At 46.4% G+C, this 19450-nt stretch overlaps 1 protein-coding gene across 7 annotated transcripts in view; it reads left to right on the top strand.

Moving 5' to 3' along the window:
* The window catches only part of Bcl9 (B cell CLL/lymphoma 9), a 94745-nt gene that overhangs the window by 61435 nt on the left and 13860 nt on the right, over positions 1 to 19450 (top strand). For 3 of the 7 annotated variants that reach the window (XM_006502288.4, XM_030252892.1, XM_030252891.1), the window contains exons 2-3: positions 12991 to 13126; positions 15107 to 15189. The gene's annotated coding sequence lies outside the window, so the exon portion shown is untranslated. Of the gene's footprint in view, positions 1 to 3495; positions 8777 to 9328; positions 9751 to 12990; positions 13127 to 15106; positions 15190 to 19450 lie in introns of those variants that run through there. The other 4 variants (XM_006502290.3, XM_006502292.4, XM_006502289.4 and 1 more) reach the window with 4 other exon arrangements.

Here is a 19450-nt window from a genome sequence, read left to right as displayed (position 1 = left end):
CAGGTGCCCTTGGAATGGGTAAGAGTTGAAGTTAGGCATTGCATTGTGAGCCACCTGAAGTGCACGCTGAAGATTAAACTTAGGCTGTCTGAGGCAAGTGCTCATAGCTGCAGAGCCACCTCTGCAGTCTTGTTTCCCATTATATTTCCCCATCTGTGCTCCCTACTGACCCTCCCATGTGTATAGACAGGCTGCAGTGGCCACAGAGCCAGCTCTGCCTCAAACCGACTGGCTTTAACCTCAGCTCCACACTTCCAGCTGTTGGCTTTAGGATAGTCACTTCCTCTATAAAGCAGTTCATACCTTATGGGGTTTACCTGTGTATTAAATAAGATAATATAAATTGTCTGAGTGAGTGGTTGGCCCATGCTAACTGCTCTGTAAATGACAGCTGTCTCTGATCATTTCTAACGTGCGTTGCCATTCACGCGCATTGCCATTCCTAGTTTATGATTCACAGCTACACATCTACTGTGCTCTCTCCCAGTGTCTGACATGGCACCTTGTCTGTCCCTCCTGGTCATCTTTTCTTCCTGCATCCACCAGGTCATATTCTTTACAAGGCCATTTTAACCTCTGACCATTCAAGAAACTGCCACTGCTTTCCCCAGACTCTCGGCCAATGAATTGTTTTCCTTTTCTATGGAAGCCTGAGGTTTCTTGGTTTTTTGTTTTTGTTTTTTAAGCCTGCCTGTAATTCAATTAAGGTCTTAACTGTTATTAAACATTTTCTACAGTTGTTTCCTCAACTGAACTCTATGATTTCTTCAGCTTCTGTAGCAGTCTCCCTCACTCCTGCGTAATTTAACACAGATGATCAATGATAAAAGATTAAACATGTAAAGCAATAAAAAGTTTAGCACAGGGGTTCTTCAGTCATCTGTATATTGCCCTCAGTTCTTAAGAGGCAAGACCGATCCTGGCCAGAGTGACTTATTCTCAAACCCAGAGTAGAGCAAGGGATGGGTGATGAAGAACGCCCCCAGACCAAGGTCAAAACTACTTGAGTTGGCAAACCTTGCCTTTCTGGGCACTAACGAGCTTGTTTTTATTTTCCTCTGACTTCGTGGCATCTCTCTGCAATTTCAACCCCTTCCTCCAATCCCAGAAGGGATGGATGCCCTCTGAGCAGCTCTCTGCCTGCCTTCAATTTCTGAGGGAAGACCTCCAGGTTTCAAAATTAGCTTTTTCTTTCTCCCCACAATATTCCTTCGGTGCAGTCTGTAGCCTCAGAGGATATGACTATGGTCAGATAACTTCTTAGAATAAAGCAGAGTTAACCCTTTATTGTGTTTCCCTCAAGAGCTTGGGGGAAGCGATACTGTAAATCCAAAGGTATTTCTAATGGCAGAATTTAAAGGATCAGGCCAGAAGCATAAAAGAGATCTCAATGAGTAAGGATGGGTGTTAAAATGGAGGGAGCATTGTGGGGGATTTCTCAGGGTCCCTAAGTTCTCTCCTTCCAATCCATCCCACTTTGGACAGTCTCTTGATAAGCAAACATAAGAATAACCAACATCTATTGGGTAGTTATTTTGTCTGCTTTGGGTAGTATACATACTATCTGTGTGTAGCCACCCATAGTCACTTATTCCAACAATGCTTGAGGAAGAAAACTATCATCCTTAATCCAAACCACGAGGTCTAGCACAGTCAAGTTCTTTTCCTAAGGTCACGGCCTACGGGCCACGAGCCCCTCCGCCCAGAAGTACCTTTCACCAGATAGGCATTTCACCAGATAGGCATTTTGGGAAGGCAGAGGAGCACCCTCTCTGTGGAAAACCTAGATGCCATCATAGCAAACAAGGTACCGCCCCTCTGCTGTGTGGGGCACTGCATGGAGGGGGGGGGGGCGTTGGCTGAGCCGCCTGTCTGAGCCTCTTCTGCCTCTGCCTCAATGAAGCAGGGTTTCCTTAGCCCTGCCCCCTCTGATGACGACGGAGCTCCTCTGATTGCCATTTTGCTTTCTTGCCTCTGCGCCCGCTGCTACTTACTTATCGGCCCCGTTCTTGCTTTGTGGCTATTTATATACATTGTCACACAGCTGAGCTCTTGCCCATTGCTGAGTCCTCTGCTCGGCTCGCTCCTACGCATTCCTTAAGAGTCTGCTTGGGTCTTTTTGCATTAAGTCGCCTGTCTACCTAGACATATTTCTTTTGCGTACATCCAGCACCCGGTATTTATCCGTATCAGTTATTATAACTGATTATAAATGTGTACTTATCAGTATTTTAAACTAGACTCCAGATCCCAGCATGGGGTAGGGGGTGCCTTATGTTTCCTTTTCTATCTTGAATTTTTAGTATTTTTCGGGAGGCACACAGTGGGCACTTACTCAACATTTTAATGTTTAAATGAAAGAACTGCTCAGGTCTGATGACCCTGACACACAGGATTGATCCCTTAATATGTCCTGCATTTAGTAGGTCCTTGATAAAAATAGCAATGATGCCGGGCGTGGTGGCGCACGCCTTTAATCCCAGCACTCGGGAGGCAGAGGCAGGCGGATTTCTGAGTTCGAGGCCAGCCTGGTCTACAGAGTGAGTTCCAGGACAGCCAGAGCTACACAGAGAAACCCTGTCTCAAAAAAAAAAAAAAAAAAATTAGCAATGATTCAAAAACCAAACAAGCATAAGCGTCTGCTCTCAGGTGGGAAACTGGGATGTACAGCAAGAGGGAGATGGTGTTTGAGGCTGCAAATTTAGGTGTGGTTTCAAGTTGTGATGTAAAGAACTGAACTGAGTGAGAAAGAAAACGGGAAGGTGTTGCCTGAAGTTCTTTCTTTCCTTGGGTTGTTGTTGTTTTGTTTTGTTTTTTCAAGATGGTTTCTCTGTGTAGCTCTGGCTGCCCTGGAACTGTAGACCAGGCTGGCCTTGAACTCACAGAGCTCACCTGCCTCTGCATCCTGAGCGCTGGGATTTAAGGAGTGTGCCACCATTGCCTGGAGTTTCCTGGCTAAAAATATAGTTCAATATCCAAACTCAGGTCCACGTGACTCCAAAGCCAGTATTATTGCTACTATGCGATATTGTTAGGTTCTCAGAGTAGGTGGGCATCAAAGAACCAAGGTAGCCTCAATGGTGAGTCCTGGCTAGAGGAATGGGCACTGCATAAAATGGAGGATATGTGACCATCTTTAGGAGGTTCTGTTAGGAAAGTGACTGACAAAGGGAGAGACTGGAACCAGGATTGTCTGTCCAACAATCCCCACTTGGAAAACAGAAAAGCAAGAAATGGATTAAAGGAGGAATTCAGGGGAGGTGGAGTCGGGATTACCCTCAGTTCGGGGCTAAGGGAACATACAGAGAATTGAGAAACGAGACTTGATTTTGAAAAATGGTGACTTTGGTTTTGACCTCTTCATGGAGATAAGCGGAAATACAGCCTCAAATTCAAGTGAGGCTTGGACTAGACCTTTCTGGGAGGCGGGGGTGGGGTAAAGAAGGCGGGGTACAGGGGCGGGGGTATGCTGGTCCTATGCAAAAAGAGATGGCCAAACTTGGCAGAGCAGGAGAGGAAGAAAGAGTCAAGACCTTCAGAGCATCCTCAGTGAGGGTCAAGCAGAAGCTTCAGCCAATAAAGAAGACAAACCTAGAATAGCATCCCTGTGGGAACTGAAGAGGCTGCAGGAGAAGGCTGAGGTGGGAAGACAGTTACTGGTGGATTTGGCAGCTGGGTGAGGCTGTAGCAGGAGCCTGGCTGGAGTATTTACAAACAAAGAAACTACCGTGTGGGTTGGTTTTTGGATGGATTTGGATGAAAAGAAAGGGGAAGAGGCTATCACTTTAAGATTTTACTAAAGAAAGGGATAAAAGCCAAACAGAAGGCAGAAACAGCTTTGCCTGGTTCTCCCAAGGTGGGATGAAGCAAGAAAGACAGACCTCACAATGTAGAACAGTAGGGATCACACTTGGGACAGTTGCTATGGGAAATGACACAGACAGCAAGGATCAGGAGGCAAGAAGCGAAGAAGCTTATGTTTCATTTTCTGAGTTCTGCTGCGGGTCCATTTTCCAGCTTAAGATGATTCTAGTGCAGTCCAGACAAAGTCCAGTTACACCCAGGCAGCAGGGACTCCCACTGCCGGGTGGGTGGGTGGTCAAGAGGTTAAGGGAAGCTGCCTGGATAAAGACTGCGACCTGCCCTGCGTGAAAGTGTAATGCTGAAAATGGTTGGGCAGCAACTTCAGTGAAGCCGAAGAGGTTCTTTGTGTGAAAGGGAAGGGCCCGAGAGCAAAAACTAAATATGTCTATAGAGATAAATACTAGATAGAGAACAGGATTCCTAAGAAATGCCCAGGAGGTAATCAAATGAGTAGAAGCATCTAGAACCATTGCTTGGGGAAGCAGTTAACAACAGAAAGTGAAATAACAAGATAGTGGAACTTGGCAAGGGAAAGGGAAGTGGGACTCTAAGGACAGGTATGAGGAAGTAGTGTGAAAACGGAGGTTAGAGCCCAGTGGGAAAGCCCCTGCCGGGCAGGCATTTAGTCCCTACCTTTAATGCTCAGCACTGGAGAGATGGCTCAGCAGCTGAAAGCCCTGCTGCTCTTCCAGAGGACCTGGGTTCGGTTCCCAGTACTCACTTGGAGGCTTAAAACCATATTTAACTCCAGTTCCAGGGGATCCAACTCTCTTTTGGCCTCTGAAGGCACCAGGCACACATGGTCTGTAGACACACAGGCAGGCTAACTATCCATTCACACAGCTTTTGTTGTTTGTTCGTTTGTTTTTCTATATGAAGATGAGGAGTTTTGGGGAGAAGTGGGTGACGCGCACAGAGCACTTAGGCCGGGTCTTAAGCTGCGTGGGCTACAGTCCAACAGAAAAACAGGAGGAGGGGAGCATCAGCACTGAGTCAGCCGTTTAGAACTCTGGGACACAGAGCTGGAACCTTAGGGAGTAGAATGAGGAAGCCAGAGACAAGACCACATAGGTTGGAGCATGCGATAAAGCAGGGTGTCACCTTCCAGGGGATCTGCCTATCACACCACAGGTCCCTCAGTAGGATGGTTCGACACTCACTATCTGCAGATCCTCGATCAGGAGAAGGCACAGGAGGGAAGGCTAGGGAGCAGGGTCTCCAGCCTCAGGAAAAAGGCAGCCCTCCCTTTTGTCAGTCAAAGATGAGGCTCTGAGATTCTTCTGTGAATTTTCATGGAAAGCTGTTTCTCCTTCATGGCAGCCTAAAAAAGTATTTCAGGCTACCTATCCCAGCACTGGGCAAGTAACAAGAAGTCATTGCGTTCTAAGCCTGCATTTTTTCAGTCAGTGTGACCCTCAGTGGTATTCCTTCAGCATTGAAATTCACCGATTTTGACCAGTGAGGAGGATAATGAATGAGCGCAGTGGGAAGAACCTATGGGCTTGCCGAGGGCCTTGACCCCAGCGAGAGTTTGTTAGGAACTACTGTAACCCTGACACCAGCTGGCTGAGTGGCTCAAGCTTGCTCAGCTTAAATTCCGTGGCTCCTAAGGTAACTAACTGCCTGTTCTCTCTGACAGTTACTAATACTGTGGGGGAATGAACAGTTCCTAGGAGTTTGGACTGTGCTGTGATGCACGGGACTCAAATCCTAGTCCCTCACAGTGAGAGCAATCTTGGCAAATCGTTAAATTGCCACATCAAACTGTCATCTAAGAGCATGGAGAGATGGCTCAGTGGCTGAGAGCACTACTGTGCTCTTCCAGAGAGAGGACCCGGGTTCAAGTCATCGCATTCATATGGTGGCCCACAGCCTTTTATAACTCTAGTTCCAGGGTGTCTGATAGCACCCTCTTCTGGCCTCTGTAGGCACTGCACACATGTGATGAAGAAACATACATGCAGGTAAAACACCCATACATATAAAAAAATTTTTAAATATTTTAAAAAATATGTCATCTAAGAAACAAGATGGATTCTTCTCAATTATAGTATTTAGGCACGCTCATTAGGGACAGATGAAACAAGAGCTTTTGTCCCTTTAATTTGGAAATGGGTGCCCTTGGCCAGGTGGTAGTGTTGCACACTTCTAATCTCAGCTCTTGGGAGGAAGAAGCAGGCAGATCTCTGGAGTTTGAGGCCAGCCTGGTCTACATAGCGAGTTCCAGCACAGTCATGGCTACATACTACAAAAGAGAAATGTTGTCTTGAAAAACCAAAAGAGGGAACTGGAAGAGATGGCTTAGTGGTTAAGAGTACTGACTGCTCTTCTGAAGGTCCTGAGTTCAAATCACAGCAACCACATGGTGGCTCACAATTATCTGTAATGAGATCTGATGTCCTCTTCTGGGGTGTCTAAAGACAACTACAGTGTACTTACTTACAGTGTATTTATTTGTTATTATAATAATAAATAAGTCTTTAAAATAGAAAGAAAAAGACAAGAAAAGGAAAAACCAAAAGAAAAGAAATAGGATTCCCGGTAGAAAATCCTGGTCTGTTGAGGAGTTAAGAAGTCAGACTTGCAGCATCCCAGCCTCGAGGTCACTATGTGTTTATGGTCCTTATGAGAAGCAAGATTCAGTGCAAGGAGTCCAATCGAGTCTATGAAAAGCCTGTATTTTTAGCAGTCTTGCCATTTGGAGGAAGAAGGATTTCACAGAGTTGCTGGAGTAGCAAAAACATCACGAGACTTCTGTTTACAAGATGCTTTCAGAAGGATCTCTCCGCTCTCCACTCGTGTTTATACATGCACAGTCTGTCAGGCCCTTCGACACCAAAGGCAGGCTTTTGTCCAGCGAGAGCAGATGTGTGGACGTTAGAAAACTCAGAGAGCAAATACTCCAGTGAAAGAAACTATTGAGCAGAATATATGATATTTTAAAACGCATTTCTGTCCTGTGTGTAATATAGCTAAACTAACATTACTGTGGAGCTGCTAACCTTTACATTTCCTGATTTTTTTTTTTTTTCTTAGCGTGCTTAAGGTCTTGTTGCGGTTGCTTGTAGCCTGGAGTTGTGCGTGTGTGATCCTTGTCTTCATTTTCCTTCCAATTCAGTAAATCATTTTTGAACTTTAACACATGGTTACAAGAGAGTTTAATGCCTAGCAAAGACAGGTTTTTGTTTTGTTTTGTTTTTTGTTTTTTGGGTTTTTTGGCTTTTTTTATTTGTTTGTTTGTTTTGCTTTAAGTACATTATTGTCACAGTCTACCCTTTAGGTACATTATTGTCACAGTCTGCCCTTTAGCTTGTTGTCCAGCAGTGACCTGATCTGGAATACCCGAGTCATGCTGGCTGGTATTATGTCAACTTGACACAGCTAGAGTTATCTTAAAGGAAGAACTCAATTGAGAAAATGCCTCCATAAGATTCAGCTGTAAGGCATTTCTTAATTAATGGTTGACTGGAGAGAGCCCAGCCCATTATGGCTGGTGCCATCCCTGGTCTGGTGGTCCTGGGGTCTATAAGAAAGCAGGCTGAGCAAGCCATGGGAGGCAAGGCAGTAAGCAGCATACCTGGAAGTTACTGTATCGGCTCCTGCCTTCAGGTTCCTGCCCTGTTTGAGTTCCTGTCCTGACCTCCTTCAGTGATGGTCTACAATGTGGAAGTGTAAACCAAATAAGCCCTTTCCTCCCCAACTTACTTTTGGTCATGATGTTTCATCACAGCAACAGAAATCCTAATGAGGACAGAAGTATTTTGGCAGTGGTTTTCTTTTAGAGGAATCCAATCTATATGAGTCAAGACCCTTCCCTTACATTAGCAATCCCAAATACTCTTACATACTTCTAGTTTGATTGTCTTTTCTCATAGTCACACGTGATCTTTTCTCTTTTAGAGAGGTTCGTAGCTATGTGGAATCTAATTTCTAAAGCCAAAAGTTGACAGCTCCCTACCCCCAAACCCTTCAACTTTATTTCTTACGTGGACTCAATTTGCTCTCAGGTTTATATCATTTAGACCTACCTGACTCTCTTTTAAACTTATAAACTCAGTCTCAAAGAGAAAATATCTTGCCACAGTTGTTCAGATTCTAAGCCAGGGAGAAACTGTATGGAAACCCATATGGCCAGTTGTGAGTTTTGCGAAGATTGGAAAGTAGTGAGTGAACTTTATTATTTAGCGTTCTATTATATACCATCCTTTACGACAGCACTGCTCCTTAAAAGGGTACCACAGGAAGGTTCCCTATTTTATATAGAGAAAAGCGGAGGCAGTAGTGGCTGTCCTGGTTAAACCCATGTAGGTCTTTTGGCTATGTTGCTTGCTTCCATCTTCGGGGAGACTGTACATTCTCAGGTACACAGAATCCACTTAACTGTTAGAAACGCTTTGGACCAGTGCACAGAGTTGCAGGAGAATCCTTAAGATCAACTCCGCAAAGTACAAACTCGAAGATTAGTAGGGTTTTGTGGGGAGGGCAGACAGTAACGATGGCTGGTCAAGGCAGTAACACGGCCCCACAAAATAAGGATAACAGGAATCTGAGCAAGGCGCATTAACCAAGATGTGAAAAAGTGCTACCTAATGAGCTAACATCTAACTTCACAGGGGTAGTGCTGAACGCGTCGCCCTCGAATTCTCAACATCAAAGCTCTTCCAAAAAATAAAATTAAGTGAGTGATACTGTGGTTGGGAGAAGACCTGGAGGCCGGGGCAGAAGGTGCTCTCTGGAAACCATAGGTAGTGCTGGCCAGGCAGGGCGGGGCGGGGCAGGGCCCGAGGTGAAGGAGACCTTGCTCTAGCCACAGCGCCAGCAGGACCCCAGAGAGTCTGTTCTGGGAAGAGGGAGAAGAGTGCAAGCCGAGGGGACCAGCTTTCCAGAGGGAAGAAAGCCCTCACGGGCAAAGGTAGAGTGGACACCTAGGGGCGGATGGGTGGGCTGGGGGAAGCAAGGCGGAATCGCAGTGGAGAGGTGCGAGGAGGTGGCATGAAGACTGAAGACTAGGCCCGACCCTGAACGGCGGGCGAGTGAAGGAAGATCGGTTCCTTCTGCAGCTCCCAGTTAGTTTCTGTCAAAGATGGCTAAATTCCACTCTGCCCTTCCCCCTCCCGCGCCTTTTCTAATCCCCTTCGGTGGCTCCAGTACTGCTGGAGGCCATGGGGAGTCTGGGTGAATGAGCGCCGGGAGGAGGGTGAGGAAGGAAGAGAACCTCCCCGCCGCACCACCCGCCCCGTGGGTCCTGCAGGAGGATCTTTTAGTTGAAAAAGAGGGTTCTGTGGCTTTAAACCGGGGAGTGGGCGTCACCGCGGGGGGACCCGGTGACTAGCCGGGGCGGGGTTGGATGGGAGGGGTCATGCAAAGCAGAAGGCGGTGCCGTCGGGGCGGGGCCGTGGGTGGGCGGGGCGCGGGCGGCTTCTCTTGAGCCAGGCGCGGGAGGGGGCGGAGGCCGCGGCGGGCTGGTACCATCGATCGCCTTCGGGGAGGGGGACGGGTGCCATTCCCCCGGAGGGGGCGGGCCCTGGCGGCGGCGGGGCCAGGGCCCCATTCCCCGCCGGGCGGGCCGGGGGAGGGGCGCGCCTCCGCTCGCGTCCGAGGCGGGGCCCGCGGTACCTTTCGTGGCACGGTGCGGCTGGGGGAGGGTCGAGGGGAGGGGGAAGGGGCGGGCCTGGGAGGGGGAGCCGGAAAGGGGGAGGCACCGGCGGACAATGGAGCCTATGTGTGCCTGCGGGAGTGGGACGGCGCCGCCGCCGCCGCTGCCGCCGCCGGGGGGAGACGCTGCGCTGCTGCTGCCGCTGGTCCGGGCCCCGGCCCCCCGGGGCTGAGAGCAGCCGGGGACCGCAGCTCCCGCCCGCGCTCGCCCCTCCCCCTCTCCGGCCCGGGGTAAGTGGCCCCGGGGAGGGGGAGGGGCGGGCCGGCGCGGCGGGGGCCGGGTCCGCGTGCGCGTGTGGCCGGGGGGCCTCCGGGGGTCGGGGCGCTGGCTTGGCGAGTTGAGTCTGGAGGAACCTGTTGGGGGAGGCGGGGGAGCCTCGGGAGCTATGGGAGAGACCGGGGCATCTCTCGGGGTTTTAGAGGTTGTGTCCCAAAGCTGTGCTTGGAGAGGTTACCTGAGGGGAGATGACCGTCTCGGGGTCTTGGGATGGAGGGGCGATGGAGAGGAAAGAGCGCGCGAAATTAGGAATTTCGGGTTGAGTTTGTAAGACCCGGGAGATGCGTAGAGGGGAGAAAGGGGACTCCGCAGGCCAGTGACTTGTTGAAGGGTTGGGGGAGGTGAAAGCCTAGAGGAATGTCTTGAGTTGTAAAGGGTTCCAGCAGGTGAGTTGGCGACGAATGAGTTAGGTCACTGAGTCATTGTGAGGGTCGTAGAACACACCAGTGGTTTTCAAATTGGAACCCTAGAGGCTGGCTGGCCTTTGAAAGTTGCAAAGACTATTAAGATGTCACTGGTAAGTGTTGGGTGAGCTTGGTGAAATGGAGTTATCCTAAGGAAAACAAGTCGCAGAGTTGGTGGTTAGTCCAGAGGGAAGGACCACGGCCTGTAGTAGTACTGCTGGGAACGTTATGTTAAAGCTGCCAAGGATGAGAAAGAAAGCTTGAAATCTGTCCCCCAAGAGCCTTAGTCTGCTGGAGGTAAGGAAGGGCGTTTTTTTAAATGTTAAAAGAGTTATTCTGAGGCCAAGATTGGAGTCAAAGTCATTAGGTAGGGTAGTGAAATGGATGCAAATATGCCTCTGTGGACATAATCCAAGGCAGGATGCAGTGGATACAGAGTTACACTTTAGTTAAAGCAAGAACAAGTCACCCCCTGACAGTGACGTCAGCGGCCATGTAAAAAGTCAATTTGATGGTGCATTTGTTAGCGTTTGATAAACTGTGGAATTAAATGGTTATTTTGGCGACAGAGACCTGGGCTCTTGTGTAGGGAACACAGTGATGAATTAGTTACAGGAGGTGAGGAGTAGGTAGTGAAATAGTCAAGATGTTGGGAGGTAAGACTTGTTTAGAACCTGTGACTTGGAGGCTTTTAAGTCTGGTTGGTTTGAAAGTTTTTGACTGGACACTAGTCACCAGGGAGTTTATCATGAAGAAGTGTTTGTGTGCAAATCTGATGGTCCTGGGGACCAGTAACAAAGTCTTCTCTCTTCTCTTGAAAAGGCCTATACTATTGACAGGGATGGACTAAGAAGAGGGTCTCTTAGTTCCGGTGTTGCAAACATGCTTTGAGGAATGTATGAGTGTGTATATGACATTTGATAGCTTTATGACCTAGAAGTTGGATATTGAGCCTTGAAAGTCTTTGTAATCAGTTGCTGGATATAATAATTTCAACATAGATGATAGTTGGATGGGAAAGTCATTGGCCTAAAGATGGAAGCACAGTTTCTGTATAGTTTTCTATTTATAGAACAAGTATCATGGAACTGGCTCTTGAGCAAAAGGAATGTTTTGTTCTTGATTCCAGTTAGCCAGCACAAGCCAAAACAAAAACCAAACCAAAACAAAAAAACCCTTATATATATGGAATTTCTTCTATGGGTTATTTCCCCGTGGCCTTCAGAAATACCTGCTGCTGTAAACTCAAAAGGAAAGAAAATGCTAGGGGGGGAAAGACCCAGTGATTTCGCAAGCATTGTAACCAGCTGAATATTGGATCATGGTGACCTGGCACAGTGGTGAAAAGCCTTGAACTTGGAATCAAGATGTAGCTCTCTGGATGACTTACTTTGAACAAATCTCTGGTGTTTCCTGGTGTGGCTGCTTATGGAGTGGCGACTGCCTGCTCCAGCCACTCGTAGCTGCCTTCCAGTCTAGCCAGTTAATGCCTGTCCAGAAAGTTCTTTGAACGGCCTCTGAGGATGAGTGATTATGTAGTATAACTTTTTAAAAATCCTACTGCTATCTCACTAGCAGACCAAATTCAACTTTCTTACAATCACAGTAATATGGTTAAAGAACAAAAAGGGGAGTTCTGTACACTTGTTTTGTTGTCCGAATTTAGGGTTTTCTATTCATTTTGAAAGATTAGTGTTTACTGAGAGGACAGTGAGTTTGATGGTAATTGTAAATACTGAGCATAAGTCAGCCCAGAGTATGAGAAGGTAGATGCTGGCCTAGACTGCAGGCACCCTGTGTTGTGTGGCCTAAGGCATAGTTCTTGGTTTCCTACCTAGTCAGTCCTCTTCGGCCATGGGATAGTGTGGGTGGTCCTATTCTCTGCTCTCCGCTTCAACTAATGTGATAGCAAAGTCTCTGGACGCTTTTCTTGTTCTTACTCTGGGGTTCTTAGTGTTTTTCTGTCCCAGTACTCTGCAATAAAACAATACAGCGTCCCATCTGAGAATGTTTCCTAAATTCACAAGATGTAAAACATAGAAGTACAGATGAGCTGTCAAAACGTTCATGGTAGCGTGGTAATGTGTGCCTCTTTGTCACACACAGAATCATGTCTAAGGAGACTGGTTTTGAAGCAGTGACGAGGGAAGAACATGTGTCATTACATTATCGAGTCTTTAACTAATGTGATGTGGTGCTGCTGGCGGCACAGTCCCACTATTGCCGATGCTACGCCCACTGTTGAAGGCTGCACTAACTACGTTACTTAGAGATTAGTCAAAATGCTGGTCTGTGTTATCCCCTGAAGGCTTCAAGCCACCTCTCCTTGATTCCTTGGGAGCTGTGAATCATGGAGTTAAGAGCTACCCAAGTCTGATTTTTGAAAGTTAACTTAAGGCTGCTTACACTTTGGGCTTTGTGATATTTTTAAGTAGCTTCATTATGCTAAGAACGGACGAAGAGACCACATGAAAAACCAAAAGTCATTTTGCACCCTGTGCTGGCCGTTCCTGGTTGTACACAAGGGTAAAAACAAGACCTCAAAGGATGCTTTTGTTTGTTTTGGTTTTTCCAAGTTCCCATTACATATGTAGTTCCCTAGGTTTCCTATCCCTTTTCTCTGACTTGTACTTGAAGTTTTAAGGGGGTTGCCTCCTTTTCCCATTTTTGACTCATTTCTTTCTTCCCCCAGGTGCCCTCCATTCGGCCACAGCAGTGGGGAGTGGGGAGTTTTCCTTGGAGTTGGTGTGAATTTGCATATGAACTTTCCCTTTCTTCTTGTCATCTTAGGACTTGGATGTGAGACTAACTGGTGTCACTTCACATTGACCTAACCATTCCTGTGTGGTGAGGTGACAGTTCTCCTTCCCTGTAAGCTCCTCCCCGCCCCAATGTAGAAGACAAAGCGGAGTGGACCTCTTGAAAGGTAAAAGCCTTACCTTAAGCTGCAACTTGTGTGACATCAGCTTGAGCATGTTGGAGTTTTGTCTCTCTGGGGTTGCTTATAAGGTAAAACTGGGCTGCTCTTATATTTTTCGGCTAAGCCATCTTTCCAGCCCACTGAGCTGCTCTTGATTCTAGAAGTTCCCCAATGTGCAACTCATCTAAAGCAGATCCAAGTCACAACTAAAAGTGCCGCTCCCCTGGGTTTTGTGTGACCTGGGCCTTGTGTTTGCCTCGCTGCAGAAGGCGGAGGAGAAGAGCAGACTGGGAGAAGTAAAGCTGGTGTTTATCATGTCCCCTTGGGTTTGTGTGAACGTGAGCTAAGAGGAGCAAGCTCACTGTAATACATCAGTCAGCCACGTTTGCTGGGTTTTCCTGGGTACCAGGTGGTAAGATGATGATTGACACCATCCTCGGGGAGTTCCCTATCTAACTATAGCAGTGACACTGTTTTCGAGATGTTAAATAGTAAGGGTAGTGCCAGGGCCCTGGCTGATGGACAGGGGAGTAGCTGGCGCTCTGGGAAGACGTCACAGAGAGGGGATCACTGTGTACAGTAGTACTTTGGTGGCTGCTATTCTTATGGATAGTACTTCGGATTTACTTTGAACATTTTAATTTTGTCAGAATTCTTTAGCTTAATAGGAATTTTTGTTTCCTTAAAGTTTAGTAGCCATTGGAGGACAATTGATGGCATTTTTGCCCCATGAATACTAAACCACGCAGCAGTGTTTTGTGCCCCCTGAGTCATTTGTTCTCCTCTATAGTCTAGAGAGAGGTCGGCTCTTCCTTTTGTGTGCTTGAAGAAGCCCTTTGGTTGTTGGCAAGCCAGAAGTTAAGAATGAGCTAGGAATGGAAACTTAAGACCTTTTGGTTCCACATTCTAGGATGCTGTGCCTTTTATGGAGTAGTGGTCATAGCGCAGAAATGAAATTTGTTAAACATGACATAGTTCTAATAAACTTGACTCCTTGGAGCAGGAAAGGAAGAGTGCATCATGGGAAGAGCTGAAGCTGGAATCTTGATTCTGAGCTCAGTCAGTTTAGGTTGTGATTTTACTTGAAACTTTGCTGATCCTATCGAGTGCCCTTTTAAAGATTCCCTAAATAATTTGGCTCTCAATCTTCTAGAACTTTGTTTTCCTTTGAAATCACAAAACTAGCTTCTACCATGAAATGGCTCAGCCTGTAGAGGCTCCTGTGCCAAGTCTGACAATCTGAGTTGAACTTTCAGGACCAGAACACTTACAGTGGAAGGAGAACCGACTCCTACAAATGTTCTTGGACATCCACACATGCACCATGGCACATGCACATGCATGCACACATAGATTAAATACATAAATAAGTATAATTTGTTTGGGTCAAGTGTTATAATTCTAGTCTACAGGGACTGATGTTGAAACTCTTACAGGCTACCACCATTCCTCAGTTCAGCACTTCACTCTGCACACAGTAGGCACTTAATAGAAGCAGGGTTGTTTAGTCCTAAGCTCCTAGCAAAGTATGGAGACACATTTTTCTTGACAGCTGTTGCTGAGTAGAGTTGCAGCTGTGCAGAGGGAGTAGCGGTGAGCAACCCTAACGTTGTAAATTCAGACGTATGCCTGGCATTTTATCTCTTTGCACCTTCAGAGTCAACGTCCAATCTCTGTACTAGGAAGACGCATAGAAGCAAAAATGTGGGCTTTCTCTTTTTTCATTAAATGCCTGGAATTTCAAAAGTAGAAAAGTTGATCGTATTTGCACTTACTGTCTCATCCCCAGAGCCTTGAATTAGCTACATGTACTGTAAACATCCTTTAACGTTGATTGTTTGCGTGTGAGATGGTGGTCTCCTATTTAAAACCCCAGAGGAAGTAGGAAACCCGTTTTTCTCTTACGATGCTCAGTGGTTGTTACATTGATATTGTTGGTGTTTTCAGATCTACTTTGAAATGCCTACCCACTTTATTCTCTTCTAGGTGAGGGTCACCTTTGAGGAAGGCGCTCTGACTCCTCCTCACCCCAGGATGAAGTCTGCAGTGTCGTGACCCTTGGGGTTTCGGTGAGTAGACGGACGGTACCATGGGAACGTGCCTGGCTTGGGAGTGAGAGCTTTACACAAAGCGTTAGCTTTCCTCAACAGTTGATATTTTTCTTTCAATCACTGGGCTCTGGCTCCCCTCCCTAGCCTTTAGCAACTGCCATTCTCTTACCTGCTTCTGAGTTCAACTTGTTAAATGTGTATGAGATCACATGGCATTGGCTTATTCAATGTCCTCCAGATTCATCTGTGCTACTACAAATGGCAGGATTGCTTTTTTAGGCCAAATAGTCCCAGTGGCCGGGGACTTGCCATAGTTCGTAAATCTACTCAGTTCTTAAGTCATCAGTGGATAGATGCTTGGGTATATTCTGTATCTTAGTTGTTGTTAAGAAGTGTGCAGTAGCTGGGCAGTGGTGGCATACACTTTACTCTCAGCACTTGGGAGGCAGAGGCAGGTGGATTTCTGAGTTCGAGGCCAGCCTGGTCTACAAAGTGAGTTCCAGGACAGCCAGGGCTACACAGAGAAACCCTGACTCAGGGGGAAGAGAATTGTGCAGTGAGGCTCAGGTGTTTAATTCCTAGACTGGGGAGGCAGAGGCAGGTGGATGTCTCTGAGTTCAAGGATAGACTGGTTTATATGGAGCGTTTCAGAACAGCCAGGTTACACAGTAATACCCCTGACTCAAGAGAAGAATAAAAAGCTCCTGTGAGGGAGGACACTCTTGGCCATACGCATTTCCTTTTCTTGAATAGTAGCTTTTGAACAAATACCTACCATTCTAGGCTCCTTAGTAAATGCTAGGAATGGAAGTGAGGAAAATTAATGAGCCATGGTCCCCGCTTCATGGAGCTTAGAGTCTAAGAGGAATGCTATACAGGATCGCATGATGGTGTACACAGTTAGAAAACCTGAGGAAACCCCAAGGTGCTATGAAGGATTTCATGTAAGTGGATGGTTTTAAGGGATCCTCTCTGAGGAAGAAATGCTTGACCTATGACTTTATGTTAGGTAAGTGGAAGATGCATTTAACCGCATGGGGGAGTAGTTTTGGAAGGAAGACTATCCTAAGGTGAATAATTCATGTGCAGTCCCGTCAGTTTTGAGCCATCCCCCGAAGGTGTCAAATAGCCGATGTGTTTGCAGACTTGCGGAGTACCAAGATGTGTGAACCTGGGAGCTGTTGGCATAGCAGGAACTCACCGAAGGAGAAGAGAGCCCAGTGTGGAGTCTTGTGGGACTCGGGTGTTAGACTGGGTAGAGAGGGGGCTTGGGATGTGTGTACATGAGGAGTAACTGGAGAGGTGAGGGGACCCAGCAGCTTAAAAAGGAAGGAACAGCTTGCAAAACTGGCCACAGCGCCCAACCTTCTGCTCTCAAGTGACAGCATCTCTAGAGCTCCTGCTTGAGAACCACATAATCGAGAGGTTTTAATTAAACAAAAAAGGCATGTAATGTTCTAAGTAGGTTTTTATTTTTATATTGGGCTACCAGTACATTTATGGCTACTGTGTACACACCTGATGGATGATGGAGTGAGATGTTGGACCAGAGGCTGGGGTGACCTCACAGAAATTGGTACTGTGATCTGGGGATGGAAGTTAATTCCTATGGTGGAAGGTGAATGCCAAGAGAACAGTGTGCCTCCTGTCATGTTCATAGTGAAGCTTGGCTCTGAGGGGAGTAGACGGCTAAACTGGTTTTGGTTTGCTTAACCTATTTATTTTGTTTTGTTTTGTTTTGTTTTGTTTTGTTCATGGATCTATTCACTCTGTGTGGCTGTGTATGGGTGTGTGGCGTGTGTTGCCATGGCGCAACTGTGGAGTTAAAGGACAACCCCTAGGACTTAGTTCTTTCCTTTCAGCGTGTAGGACCCAGGGATCAAACTCAAGTTGTCAGGTTGGCGACAGGTACCTGAGCCCTATTTATTTTTTTTATTTTTTAGTGCTGAAAAGAAACTACAGTGGTTCTGATTGGAAAGATCTGATGGTCACGGCAGATAGAAGGGATGGCCAGAGAACAGAGTAAGCGCCCTCAGCGGGCAGAGTGACCCTAGGCATGAGCCATACCCTAGCCTGTTGGTGGACTGCGCTTTGAAGAAAAATGATTGGGTTTTGTTATTGTTTGTTTTGAATGGAATGGAGCACAAATGGATGGGTACTCTGGGAAAAAGATTTGCAGGTTTAGTGTGGGGATGGTCCACATGGTAAACTGTCTTCTTCCTCTTTAAGTCATAGCCAGGATCACAGACAGGAATCCTAGCACTCGGGACATAGAAGCAGGAAGATCTGCAAGTTCTTTGTCAACATGATCTGCATAGCAAGTTCCAAGCCAGCTAGAGCTATAGAATGAGACACTGCATTACGACAAAACAAAGAAAAGAAAACACTAGTAACCCCAAGCTAGGGTTAGAGAGGGAGGAAGGAAGATGGTAGGCAAATAGGGGCAGATGGAGAAGGTGCAAAGTAGTACCTGGCAGAGGAGCCAGTGAGCATGTTCCAGAGTGATGCTTATCACAGTGAGAGTTGGTGAAGCCCTGCTGAAGGACTGACTGGCTCCTCTTGCCAGTCATGGCATTGTCATGTCGTGGCATTGCAATGTCAGGAATACACTTCAGGCTTGGTTGTTCTCTCAGAGTGGCAATCTAAAGTTAGGCCTCATCTCACCTCCCTTAGGTTAAGAGTCAGAAACCTGGATTTTATTCTCAGTCTTTGCATGAGGCCTCTTGTTCCTCTCGGCCTCTATTCTGTCTATCCATCCAGAAAGTAAGGAGGGCGGGGTCTGAGAACATTGGTTGGCTAGAGAGGCCATTTGTGTGTGTGTGTGTGTGTGTGTGTTTGTTCTGGTTCATTCCAGTGGGAAATACCTGTGGATCAAGGTCAGGCACATTGAGAGAATAAGAAATGGCATGTAGAAAAGTACTTTGAAACCAAAATGTGGGCTGGCAAGATGGCTCAGCGGGTAAGAGCATCACTGCTCTTCCCAAGGTCCTGAGTTCAAATCCCAGCAACCACATGGTGGCTCACAACCACCTGTAATGAGATCTGACACCCTCTTTTGGTGCGTCTGAAGTCAGCTACAGTATACTTATGTATAATAATAAATAAATCTTTGGGCCACTGATCGAGCGAAGTTGACTGGAGCAAGCAGGGTTGAGGAGAGCCAGCAGAGGTCCTAAAAAAAAAATTCAATTCCCAACAACCACATGAAGGCTCACAACCATCTGTACAGCTACAGTGTACTCACATACATAAAAATAAAGAAAGAAATCTTTTTTTAAAAAAAAAGAAAGAAGACCAACATGTTTTATGTTCGTGATATCATTATTAGAAATAATCTTTGCTACCAGCTCATCATAACTGCCTGGCAGATTAATGAGGCAATTTGATATTTGTGATGTATTTTGCATTGCACTGCCTGGGAAGAAGAGTACAGTACAAACGCCAGGTATCTCTGTTCTCTGGGGAAGCTGACGAGTCACTGCCTCCGTAATACATCAGCATCCTCATGCTGAGAAGTGTAGAGAGACCAGAGCACTTAAAATAAGGTGTTAGTCTTCAAAGAACACAGTCTTCACAGGGAGGAAATACACACAGAGGATTGCTGGGGCCAGTGGCCGAGCAGTAGATGCAGACAGTACTACAAGTTACAGCAGCGTGTCTAGGTGATAACTGCTTTCCTCTGCCTGAGGGAAACCTTGGCTGAGTCCACTCAGGGCTCATCTGCTACTTCTGATTTTACTAAGAAGATTTAGTAAATCTTTAATAAGATCCTATTTTTTAATAAGAATGTAAGAAAAAGGTTTATGATCTTAATTTTCCACACTTGACAACTATAGTCCATTCTGTAATTTAAACTGTTCAACAGAAAAAAAGACAGAGGGTGTGAGGGGTAGAAACATGACCCTAAATATAATTAAGATCAACATGTTCTTTAGAACATAAAACTGCTTTAGAATTTCTTCTTCTAGTTCTCCTTCCTGCCTCCTTTATTTACAAAGGAAAAGATGTAATTGTGTCTACTTAAAACTCCATAAATCTCTTTTACTGGCACAGGTAATATAGTTGGTTGGGACCACTGGGGATGCCTAATTGAAGGATTTTTGCACTTGACAATTCTTATACAACCACTACAACCTAAATAATAACTACAGATCCTCCTGATTGAGACTCTCAAAATATGTGCAGGCTATAACACTCGAGCTGTTTCTAGCTCCTTTTATTTTTCCAGCCACTAATCCTGCACCTGACGCTCTCCTCTGTCCCATCCTTGGTCAGCAGG

The sequence above is a fragment of the Mus musculus genome, chromosome 3 (genome assembly GCF_000001635.26).
Source record: "Mus musculus strain C57BL/6J chromosome 3, GRCm38.p6 C57BL/6J".
Taxonomy (NCBI): domain Eukaryota; kingdom Metazoa; phylum Chordata; class Mammalia; order Rodentia; family Muridae; genus Mus; species Mus musculus.
Note: the sequence above shows the minus strand (reverse complement) of the source record. Positions and strands in the feature narration are given on the sequence as shown.